This window comes from Peromyscus maniculatus, chromosome 10 (assembly GCF_049852395.1).
Source record: "Peromyscus maniculatus bairdii isolate BWxNUB_F1_BW_parent chromosome 10, HU_Pman_BW_mat_3.1, whole genome shotgun sequence".
NCBI lineage: Eukaryota > Metazoa > Chordata > Mammalia > Rodentia > Cricetidae > Peromyscus > Peromyscus maniculatus.
In genome coordinates this window covers 5,917,953-5,930,572 of record NC_134861.1, presented here as the reverse complement: position 1 = coordinate 5,930,572, position 12,620 = coordinate 5,917,953, and the positions used below count along the sequence as shown (strand labels likewise).

At 42.1% G+C, this 12,620-nt stretch overlaps 1 protein-coding gene across 1 annotated transcript in view; it reads left to right on the top strand.

The window, feature by feature from the left end:
• Slc5a1 (solute carrier family 5 member 1) overlaps positions 1-12,620 on the top strand; it is an 80,186-nt gene that overhangs the window by 27,521 nt on the left and 40,045 nt on the right. The window lies entirely within an intron of this gene.

Genomic DNA, 12,620 nt, shown 5'->3' with positions numbered 1-12,620 from the left:
TGTTTTGTTTTGTTTTTTTCACCTACCATTTAGGTTCCGGGTGTTGAACTCAGGTTGTCAAATGTGGCAGTGAGGTCTCTGTGGGAGCCCACAGAGGTTTCCTAGTGAGATCTAAGCTTGCTTTACCCAGCAGGGCTGCAGAAGGGGATGCACTGACCATGTGTGTGGTTACTGAGTGTTTGGAAGGGTCTGCACTTGCTGAGCTAGGGGGAGGTCTTTTGCTCCACCCCTTGGCATTCCTTTAAAATGCCCTTTAGAAGAGACAGAAGGGGCTGGTGGATAAGGATCCAGGCCCTCCCGAGGCTATCCTGTGTTTCTATCTGTCTCTCTCTCCCCTCTATATTTCTATCTAAATCTCTTATCCCTCACTCCTCAAGAGTACCTGGAGGAAAAGTGGGGGCAGGTCCCCCACAGATTTCTTACCTGATGAGCTCTTGGTGACATTTTACACAACAACAATACTGAACTCACCTGCCTGCTTTGTTCTCAGGCTTCAGGCGCTGTCAGTGAGTCTGAGAGAGCACTGGAGGGTTTAAAGACTTGTGTTTTGATAATTAAATCTATAAAATCATTGTAAAGAAATTAGAAAAGTCTAAAAAGTAAAAATAAATATGTGCTCCGTGTTTTCTCTTCCAAACATAAGCATGCCTGAATCTGGATATATATCCATCAATGCATGTATATAGATGCACACAAACGTGCATCTTAAATATTTTGAGGATCATATGGTACATAGGCTATAGTATATGAAGCCATCTCTTGTTTTCTTTTGAAACAAGGTCTCTTGTAGCCCTTGCTGGCTTTCAAAGTATGTAGTTGTACTCCTGACACGCCTGTCTTCCCTCTGAAGTGCTGGGATTACAGGGGTTCTCCACCATACCTGTCTCCATTTTGATTTATTGTGGTAAAGTTTCTGACATAGCTTAACTGATCTGGCACTCACTATGTGGACCAGGGCCATCTGGAAATTGTGGTAATCCTCCTACCCCAGTCCCCTGAGGTCTGGAATTGTAGGCATTGCTCTCATGCCTGGCTGTATGTTATTTGAGCTTACATTTTATCATGACTATCTCCCATGTTATAGCAAAATTTCCAAAGCCATCATTAATTTAATGGCTGCATAGTATTCCGTCATTAGTATGAATCTTAATTTATCAAATTTATAAAATGTTCCTATTGTAGGGCATTATGGTCCTGGGCATGTAGGTCCTATGGTCCTGGGCTCTATAAGAAAGCGGGCTGAGCAAGCTATGATCAGCAAGCCAGTCAGCAGCGACTCTGCATGGCTTCTCATCAGCTCCTGCCTCCAGGTTCCTGCCCTGTTTAAATTCCTGTTCCACCTTCCCTCAATGAGGGACTATGCTGTAGAATTGTAAGCCAAATAACCCTTTCTTCCCCAACTTGCTTTTGGTCATGGTGTTTCATCACAGCAGTGGTAACCCTGACTGTGACAGCAAGCATGAGGACCTGAATTCAGATCCCCAGCCCCCATGTAAAATCTGACATAATAGTTCACTCCTGTAGACCCAAAGCTAGGGATGGGGTATAGGGTGGAGATAGGCAGATCCCTGGAGGTCACTGGCTAGACAACCTAACTATGTGATCCCCTTCTGGAAACTCTTTTTTTCATGTGAGACTGTATGTCACTCCACAGCCAGGCTGGCTTGGAACTTGCTATGCAGCCTGAGGTAGTCTGGGAGCATCCACTTCTTTGAGTGCCGCAATTTCATTCACTGTGGCGCCCAAATCTGGGAATCCTTGCAATCCCATCCTTGAGGATTCATTCAATTGTTATTTGAAGAAGACTTTCCTACAGTCTGCTGAATCACTTTAGGAAGTTTCCACTGGAACTGTTTAATAGTGTGGCTGTGACCCGAGACCAGCTTGAAAATCTTAACTTGATTAGCAGTTCTGGGCTTTCGGAGGTGAGATGGCCAAACCCTCTCCAGACCACATGTTGTATTTTGACTTGTGACAGAAGTGATAGTGTCACCTATTGGGCAGGATAAATACCATGGTTACAGACCTTAACTCTGTAACTCATGGTTACAACTCTGCAGATAAAGGACCCTTGATCTGAGTGCTCTGTGTAGCTAGAGACAGCCATTCTGCTCCCCAAACGATCTCCAAACAAGGCTGAGAAATGATGGCTTTGAACAAACGAGGCGGGCTCCTTGCACTTCATTGTGGGTAAGAAGCACCTGGAGGGACTTACTTCTCTAATTCACTAAGTCTGGGTGGTAACTGAGACGTTGCAGTCTCAAAAGTCCCAGGTGGAGCTGATGAGCCTGAGGAAGACTCAGTAAGTATCTCTGGTTCCAGGAGCCCATTTCTAGGGCTGAGTTACTCAGCGAAGGCACAGACATTAAACAATGTCTGTCTTTGGTCCTGGAGATATGTGTAATCCCATTACCTTCTAGCACTAACATTAAGAGCAGGGAGAGATGACGCGGCCAGATGTTCTCCTTTGGGTATAAGTAGTTTTCCCTTAAGAAGAGGCTCACAGGAAACCATTCAGTTTGTGTCAAACCCTGGAGGGACTGAAGTGAAAATTTTAATGGTAGAGTCACTGTACTATGGACAACTGAATTGGTCTTATCAGAGATCTAAATTGCAGCGAGAGGCAAGCTGTCCTCGGTAAATGGTCCGAATAATTGAGGGGCAGCTCTTCCCGTAGTGATGGGAATTAGAGGGACTGGGACTCCTGCCAAGGAGCTGGGGCTGAGAGGGGAGGTTTGAAAGATTTGGTGCAACCAGAGTTGGTTCTGGTGAGATCTCTTTTCCTGGTTTGAAGGTAGCTGCTGTCTCTTGAGTCTTCATATGGGCTCATTTTGTGTGTGTGTGTGTGTGTGTGTGTGTGTGTGTGTGTGTGTATGTATGTATGGTGTGTGTGTGTGTGTGTGTGTGTGTGTGTGTGGTGGGGCCATGGAGGGGAGAGTAAAAGATCTCTGCTTTCCTCTCTTTCTTTTATAATGCCACCCATCTTATCGCAAGACTCCACCTATATGACTTCATTTAACCTGATAAGCTCCGAAATAATCCTATCTCCAGATAAAGTCATACTGGACTTTGGGCTTCGAAATATAATTTGTCTTCAAGGGTCAAGTAGTTGTCCTCTGGGAGTGAGATGGGGAAAGTAGATACTGACTAGAGATAGATCCATGATAGTCGTTAGTTAGCCATCACCTTGATTGCCTTCTGAAGGACTGTAATATGAGAAGTGGAGAGGCTCTCAGGTGTTGTGAGTACCTAGATGGTAAGAGAGTGAGGAAGAATTCCAACTGCAAACGTGAGGCTCGAGGACATTTGTTCCAGAGGAGATTAGCTTTGAAATCTCACTGAGTTTACAGGGTTCATTGCCGGGCATGGAGCTTCCAGGACGCATGGAGCTGAACATGTGTGTGGGTGGGAGTGACACATGGGAGGGAGAGACTTGAAATGATGTAGGAAAATGTTGTAGAGGCGGTGGGATGGCTCAGTGGGTAAAGCCACCTGAAGAGTTGGATCCCTAGGACCTACATGGTGGAAGAAGAAAACTGATTGCTCCAAGTTGTGCTTTGGCCGTCACACATCATAGCACCCCCACATTGTGCATACACGCACATGCGTACTCTCTCTCTCTCTCTCTCTCTCTCTCTCTGTCTCTCTCTCTCTTTCTCTCCACCCCCTCCCTCCAACACACACTGCAGTCTTGTTGGGAGATAATGGCAGGCAGCCAAAGGCAAGCAGCCAAGAGCGATGTAGAGAGTACGAACTGGAACCCTGGGCCCTCACAGCGGTTGGGCCCAGGCTCTTTTGCTGAGCCACCGTGTTGCTGATCGGGGAGGCGAACCTGCAGCCTGCAGGACTCCTGGGTAGACCTGTACTTCAGCAATGGGAATGGGAGCAGCGTTCCAGCCTCCGTCTCTATCTATAATGGTAACATGGAAAAAAATACCGCTGGATGAATCCAAGAGCCTTCGCTGCGACAGCCCACCGCACTGAAGACACCACAAGATACCAGCAGAGCCCAAACGGACACCTCAGCACTGGAGAGAAAAACAGCATTCTGCCTGAGGAAGAGTACATTGAGAGAAGACAAGAAGTTGAAGGCATCTTGAAGAAAAACTCAGACTGGATATGGGATTGGTTAAGGTGGCCAGAAAATATCCACCTCCCCCCAACCCCCAAGGAGTTCCTTTTTAAACACCCGAAGAACACAGCTACTCTCGGCAGGAGAAACACACGGGTTATGGAGAAAGGCGTTTTCTCATCGGACTTTCTGAAGGTATTTCTCTATCTCTGCTGCCGTCTCATCCGCTGGCCTGGCTTGAGGATCTACACTGGAAGGTGCCTGACAATCCCACTTCATCGCTGATGAAGAATTGCGTCTGACTTTCGTTCACACAGTGAGGACTCATGTCCGAGCTGTGACAGCTAACAGAAGGACATGGTCCTTGGGTGTCTGCATCACGTGTGTTTATTTGTCTGTGAATTTGGATTTATATACTATTTATAATTGGATATAAATAGTATAAATAATTTTAATATGGTAGCAATGGTGTATTTAAAAATGATCTGTAATTAATTGTAATCCAGTTAAGACAGTTTACACTTCAAAAGAATGAGTAAGTGATATTAAAATCATTAAAGGGTTTGTCCCAAAGGAATATGGTGGCCTTAAAATCCCATTACAGAGTATAAAATGCTGCATGGCTAATTAAGTGGGTGCAGGTCATCTGTAAAAACCTCTTACTGTGTGAATTGTTAAGAAGCAGGTAGAAGCTAAGGTGACCCACATACCCACTGTGCAGACCCCTGCTTGATCTTCTTGCTTGCCATGAGGATTCCAGCCTGGCTGTCCGCCATTACCTTGGGTGGTCAGTTTTGTCGCGGGCGTTTCATCACTGCTGGATTTGACCCCATTGTTTGGACTTAAAATTTGTGGGCTTTTAAAAACAGCTGTTTCATAAGCAAATCTGTCTACCTTAAAAGACTAGGAGTGGAAAAAAAATCCTAAAAAGCAAAACAAAACAAAAAAGTGCTAGATGTTGAAAAAAAAAAAAGTGCTAGATGTCAGTAACATTGTGGAGACAGAGTCAGAGTTTTGTAGATGATGGAGGCAGGCAGGTCATGAGCGCGGGTCACGGGGTGGGTGTGGTCAAACCTAGGAGGAGGTCAAAGCCGTGCTCCTTCCATAACTGAGGCCAACCCAGTCCCAGCACACTCTAGTACCGCAATACGCCAGCCTTGACTCCATCCCTTCCTCAGATGTGAGACATGAGCATCAGGCCAGCCTGAGATGCGCTGACGTCCACTGTCTCCTGGAGGGAGGACATTAGAGAAGTCTCTTGAATTTTAGAGTTGGGGAGTTCACCAATAACTCTGATAATCAAGTCTTCAGCTGTACAACACTGGGCTTCATAACTAATCAGGTGAGAGGTGATGAATTAACACATAATGGTTCAGGATGGGGGCTAGATAATTAGGGCATTTTCTTGGAGTAATCTTCTTTGGGGGAAAATCCAGATTTGGACCATTTTAAAGGACATTAAAAGGAGGGACAATCTGGTTAAAATTGGACTATCATCTTCATCAATGCTTGGTCAGAAAGAGGTTGATGTTTTTATTTTTTAAAATGATTTATTTTAAATTTTTTTCATTTCACATACCAACCACGTATTTTTAAACAATATAACCCCTTAGGTTCTTTTTTTAAAAACATGTCTTTTCTTTCTTGAGATTATACTATAATTGCATCATTTTCCTCTTTCCTTTCCTCCCTCCAACCCCCCCCACGCTCTTTTTCAAATTCGTGACCTCCTTTTAATTGTTGTTGTGTACATATATGTGTATGTATGTTCCCTGCTCAGTCTGTATAATGTTACAAGTTTCCTCTTCTTCCTGCGTGGCCTTCACCTTCTCAGCCTTGGCTATGCTTTCCCTCATCAAACCCACCAAGAAAGGCTGTCGGCTTTGTTTTTAAAGTATAACTCCCAATCCTCAAGCTGGTCTTTGCCTCGCCTAGGCCAAGCCGCCACCCCCACTCACCCGGCTGCAGAGGTGGCCTCCCCATATTACACTCCCTGCACAATTTACAGCAGTTCCTAGAACACAATTTAGAAAGCAAATTAAATGACTTTTTTTTTTTTTTTTTGGTCTTAAAATCTTGTGGTGACTTCCTGGTATATTTAGAACAAAATCCACCCTTCCCTGTTCATCTCACTCTATCCAGTCTGGTCTCTTCAGCCGTACACTCATGCCCACTTGGAGCACCATCCTCTGGTGCTTCAGTCTGGCCTCCACGGGGGTGACTGACCGGCATCATCTAGGTCTTCACTCTGTGGTGTCACCCACAGATGGCGCTTTCCTGGCTCTTCACTATGCTGGGTCATGCTCTGTGTTACCACTCTCTGGCCTTTTCTTTGGTGTTGTTCTTGGGTTCAAGTTTCTTGTGAGTATAGATTTTGTCTGTGTTAGTCAGCACTTAGTCCCCTCTGTCTAAAACAAGACTGGACATTTTATAGGAGCTACATTGTCATTGGTTGGGGCCTTGAATGAATGCACGTTCATCCCCGTCCTCTCCTGACCCATCTGAGAGCCCTTCTATCTGGTTTTCAAGAACCCCCCTCTACTTTGGCTAGCATTTGTCACCAAGCACCGGCCACCACATGCTGGAGACATGGGCTGGTATAAGTAGGGCAGTTTCTTGGAGTATCTTCCTGTTTTGGTAATGTGTATTTTGTTCCAGATTTGGAGACTTTAGGAAAATGTCTCCTTTCATCTAATTAGTAAAAACGGAATGAAATGCAGATAGCCCCCATGTTACTATGGTTCATCTTCTGAAGTGTAGGATGGTGTGAAAGATTACTGATACATACAATATGTTTTTCAGTAGTCAATAAGTTACAGGGGATTTTCAACATGTAATTATAGAATGCTGGATGAATCTGCCCAACTGTAGGGTGATGTGAGTTCTCTGAGCACTTTTAAGGTAGGCTGGTGTCTTAGTGTTCTGCTGCCATGATAAACACCATGACCAAAGCAACTTACAAAAGTTAGGCTTTGTTTGGGCTTACGGTTGCAGAGGGTTGGAGTTCATGATGGTGGAGGGGATCATGTCTTAAACCACGATCACAGAGCAGAGAGAGCACACTGGAAATGAGCCTTTTACACTTCAAAGCCAGTGACATGCTTCCTCCTAACGAATTCCCCACAAGTGCCTGCCATGAGGGCATTTCAACCAGGGTCCAGAACAGACGCTACAAGCGGCTAGGATACTAATCTGAGGGATAACAAATGAATCTAAGCACACAGAGCTCTTTAGTCCCTTCACTTTATTCTTCTAAATCAAATCTATCCACACGTTTTCTATTCTCATCCTTAGCTTCTCTCTGTCCCTTCTCTGTTCTCTCATGATTCTATCTAGTTCTTTCCATGTTCCTCTCATCTTCATTCTCTCATTGTTATGTCTTAGTTCTTCCCTTCTCTTTCTCTCCCCACGTGTCTATACATCTATTCATTAACAACTTGTTAGTAAAAACTACAAAGTAAACTCTCAGGGACAAGTATTCTGATAAGAGTCGCACTTGGCAAAGACTTGGTCAGTTTAATTGGTGACTGACAACAGCTGTAGGCTGTAAAAAGTTCTGGCTATCCCTGGAAGGGAGAGCTACAAGGGTTACAAGGAAAGAAATTAAACCAATGAGAGATTTAAGGAAAAGGTAAAGAATACGTGTTCTATTTTATGTGATTAATAATATCCAGACATGGTTAGTCAGTCAACAGCCTTTTTCTGTTAATCACCTAAATCTCAGGACCTATACATAATCAGTCTACTGAGCCAAAAATCTTGCAATTAAAAACTGGTGTAGAAATAAATACAAAGTGTCAATTGTTTTTTGAATCAGAGGGGGGAGGTGCTGGTGGAGGAAGCTTAGGGCAACATAGGTGCTATTGATCTCTTGAAGGACTAAGATATACCAAGGCCAGACACCTGTGCTATCACTTCTAGTTCGCTGTAATTCTTCTGAAGGGTTTTGATCCAACAAGGCCAGGCTGGAACACAGTGGAAAACTGGGAAGAGCAGGTTTTTTCATGTGTTGTCCATGCAGGTGGCATTTGAATCATTCTGTGCTGAGAGGGAACTGGGAGAATGCAACAGAACCCCCTGGCATGTGGGCTGGAGGGCAGGATGCAGATCTTCAGCTAGACAGCACATCCATGGCCCAGAGGATGACAACCTATAACTCTTTAAATGACTAGAATTTCTGCTGGAACAAATATATGTTAATGGCAGAACATGAAGTTAAGGAGTTTTAAAGAAGAAACCTTTTCTCTTCAGTGTATATTTGGAATATTAAATACATGGTTTTAGCAGATGAGAAGGGCAGGGAGAGAGGGAAAGCTTCCCATATATATGTGGGAAAACAAACTGTAGTCAGGTAGTATTCTTCTTGAGTCTTTCTTGGCTTGTGGGTGATGGTGAACTTAGAGCTTCTGAATCTTGTAAGAATCTTCTTAAAGAGACAAAAACCTTAATTAGCAATGTAATAACAGTGGTGATACTTTGTCAGAGCAAAATTATGAACCTTTGGAATCTCAACAAAACAGCAGGATAGCAAGAGGGTGAAATCTGAAACATGTTTTATTCTTTTATATATCTCAAATCTTGTTTACCTTTAGTTAAAATTAACAAGCTATATTTAGAACAGACTTATCATTTCCAATCATATTCCTTGAAGTTTTGACATCATTGATAAATTGAGTTCATCAAAAGGACCTGGAATTGTATCAACTTATTCACAAAACCAAAGTTCAATTATTAAGAATCTAGAGATAAATAACAGCCTATACTCAGATTGGCAGCTTCTGTGGTTATAAGGACATTGAATCAAGATAAAATCTTCATCAACCCAGGCACCAGAGTGTCCAGTAAAAATCCTCAGGCCAAAACTGTTGTAGTTATTTAAATTCTGACATGGTAGCTTAAACTAATCTAATTTGTTGCTGTATATGTCATATAATTGCCTGAGTGTATTGAGTAAAGAAGCTTGTAATTTGAACTGTGACCAATTCCTCCTGCCTATCCAATATTGTTGACCCTTTCCTTTATCATTATTTAAGCCTTTTCATCCTCAGACCTCTATAACTTGCATAAAACATTATTTATATATGTGTCCATACCTTAAGCCTATATATCTCAGACCTCATAAACACTTTATCCATATTTAAACCTTTATGAATTATCCCATAACTATAGACCTAATGTAGGCATGCATCCTCAGCATATCTAGGTTATTTTCTCAGACTCATGTTATCATTTATAACATATCTAGATGTTTATGTTATAGTTATCTGTCCCAATAATTTGTATTTCACATATTCTAAGTTTTTTTTTATTTCCTGAAGCATTCTTTATATCTAAGCCTACATATCCTATTAAAAATTTTACATCTAAAAGCGTCTTTGTATTAATTTGTCAGGAGACATAGTGATTAATTACTGAGATTAGCCAATGTGAAGTGAGTTTCTTTAAACAAAGGAATAGTAAAAGGTTATTTTGAAATCTGTTTGATGATCTATCTTTTATTTGAAATTTAATAGCAAGGTAAATTATCTTTAGACCTGGTAAATGGAAATATAATCAAAATGATTTCAAAGTATAATTTGGAAAAAATCCTGGCAATAAGGAGCATGGCATAGTTTTGTCTATTGTGGGAAGCTTAAACACTTTAAATGCCAGGGGGCTAAGTAAAGAATTTATTATACTAATATTTAACATACTTACCATGTATGTAAATATAGTTTTGTATACATTAGAGAATTTGATCATTATAAGACGATTAAGCTTTAACTTGTATCCTAATAATTTTTGTTTTTTGTTTTTTAAGAGACAAAGTTTCTCTGTGTAACAATCCTGGCTGTCCTGGAACTCATTCTGTAGACCAGGCTGGCCTCGAACTCACTGAGATCCACCTGCCTCTGTCTCCCAAGTGCTGGGATTAAAGGCATGTGCCACCACTGCCCAGCTCTAATAATTATTTTTAATAGCTTATAATTTAAGTAAAACTTATCCTTAATAGTTTATAGTTTAAGTTGGCCAAAAAATCAATAAGTTGTATATTTCAATTATCTTTAATAGTTTATAATTAAAGTAAACTTATTCTTAACAGTTTATATGTAAGTTGTCCTTATAGACTTAAAACTTTAAGTTTTATCCCTGTTAGGTTTAGCTTTAAAAATAATAAGTTTGTATTGAAGTTATTTTAATAAAGAAACAAGAACTTTTAATCAGAAATATAGTATATAAGGAGAGTGATAATTTAATAAATCCTTTATCATGTGTCATGAAATAAGATAAGCACAGTAAAAAACCTAAAGTAATTGCTATCATGAGTTAAAAGTGAGAAGGATTTATATTGAAGCTATATCAGCCTGTCTGTGTAAGGTCAGCCAGACGTCAGGAAAGGTAAGGGATGGGGAGGGGTGAAGACGCAGGCGGAAATGAAAGCTGAGACAGGCAGTTAGGCTCAGAGAGAAACAAGGCAGATGTTCAGAAAAGGAGTAAGCGTTTATTTTGGCAGGATTCCTCAGTCTCCAAACATCTTTGGGATCCAAGAAACCCCGTATAGTATTACGGCCATGGGAGGAGCAGCCTCCTCCCACAGATCTGGTTCTGAATGAGTTAACTGCAAGTTCTTGAACTTGGCCAAGATTTTTGTAAATAACCAAGGACTTCATAGTAACAGTCAACCCAGAAAGAGAAAGAGAAAAGAGAGAGAGAAAGACACTTTTCAAAGGCAGCTGTAGGAGGAGAGCTGAAGGATTAGTTTATGTTGGGGAAATCACCATTTCAGTTTTTAAATCAGCATTGTTGGCAAGGTTTGTTTTGATATTTAAATGAGCTGTTGGAGTTCTGAGCTCCAAGGCGAAGCAGTTTCTAAGTTTTATTTATCTATCTTTTTTGATTTTTTTGAGGCAGGGTTTCTTTGTGTAGCTTTGCGACTTTCCTGGATCTCACTCTGTAGACCAGGCTGGCCTTGAACTCACAGAGATCCACCTGCCTCTGCCTCCCAAGTGCTGGGATTAAAGGCGTGTACCACCACCGCCTGGCAAGTTTCTAAGTTTTAAAGCACAAGTTAACCCTTTAGTTTCCAGTGAGTCATCGCAAAGAGAGCTATTTGCAGCAACGGCTGCCACCCCAGAAAGCTGGGGGAGAGCACAGCAAACTTCAGTGGCCCTAGTTTATGTTCTCAGGAGGTCTCATAGTGTGATAATATTGTGTTACCCTATATAAGACCCTGAATGAAATAACAGCAGGTTTCTCCCTGGGGCAGAGTGGGTAGAATCTCTGCCACCTACCCTAGTCTGCTGGTGACTCTGTCCCACCAGGTCAGCGGCTCTCAGGGGCCCCTTAATCTTTCTTTATGTTTCTCAGGGGGCCATTTGGGATTAAAATAATCTGTTACTTCCTCATCTAAGTCTGTAAACTGACTGGAGCTGACTGAAATGCCTCTCATCTCAAGCCTGTGTCTTGTAATTTCTACCAAAAGCTGTTTCTCTTTAGACTTGTTCTGACCCATGGGACTAGAAATATTCTTAGGGGATGGAGTGCTAATGAGGAAAAGGGCATTTGCTACTCACTGCTCCACCGGAAGAGGTGGGATTCCTGGGGTCTGCAGCACTCTTCGGTGAGGTCTACTTTGTAGTTGAAGACTTCAGAGGTCACTGACTGGGGGGTTTATTGGGACATAGCTTCATTGTAACTTAAGCAGTGCAAAATCCTTTTCTTATCTCAGTTGACATTTTTCTTCTTTTTTTTAAAAAAAAATAATAAATTGGCATTCTTTTAAAAATATTTACTTTATTTTACATTATGTGTGTCTGTGTGTGGAACTGCGCATGTTGGGTGTAGGTACCAGCAGAATAAAGAAGGCTTTGATCCTCTGGAGCTGGAGCCATGGGTGGTTGTGAGTCACCAGCATGGGTGCTGGGAACTGAACTTGTGTCCTCTACAAGAGTAATATGTCCTTTTAATTGCTGAGCCATCTCTCCAAGGCCCGGGTGGACATGCTCTTCTCCAACTCCCGTTCACAGCCCTGTATTCAGTTTCATTCTCCTATCTCCTATTCTTGGAGATTTGATGTATACTCTCCTAATCTGTTTCCCAAACTGCTTCAGATATATATATGTGTTCTTCTGGTTTTTGTTTTGTTTTGTTTTTCGAGATAGGGTTTCTCTGTGTCATTTTGGAGCCTGTCCTGGATCTCATGCTGTAGACCAGGCTGGCCTCAAACTCACAGAGATCCACCTGACTCTGCCTCCCGAGTGCTGAGATTAAAGGCATGCGCCACCACCACCCATGTGTGTTCTTGAAAAGTGTGATTATTCCTGGGGCATCTCCAGGACCTTTGTGGAAAAAAAAAATCACAAATCACCATGTGAATTGGACTTAGAGAATAGTTACCATTAATATTATCTTGTGTTACTTTTGAGCATATAAAATCCCCAAATTCAATGGCTGGAAACCACTCTTTCTTGACAAGGTATCTGAGGTCGAAATGATTCCCTTTGAGAGCATAGTCTGTGCTCATTGAAAGCCTTATTAGACAAGGCCCCGGGCCACCTGGTCTGACCAG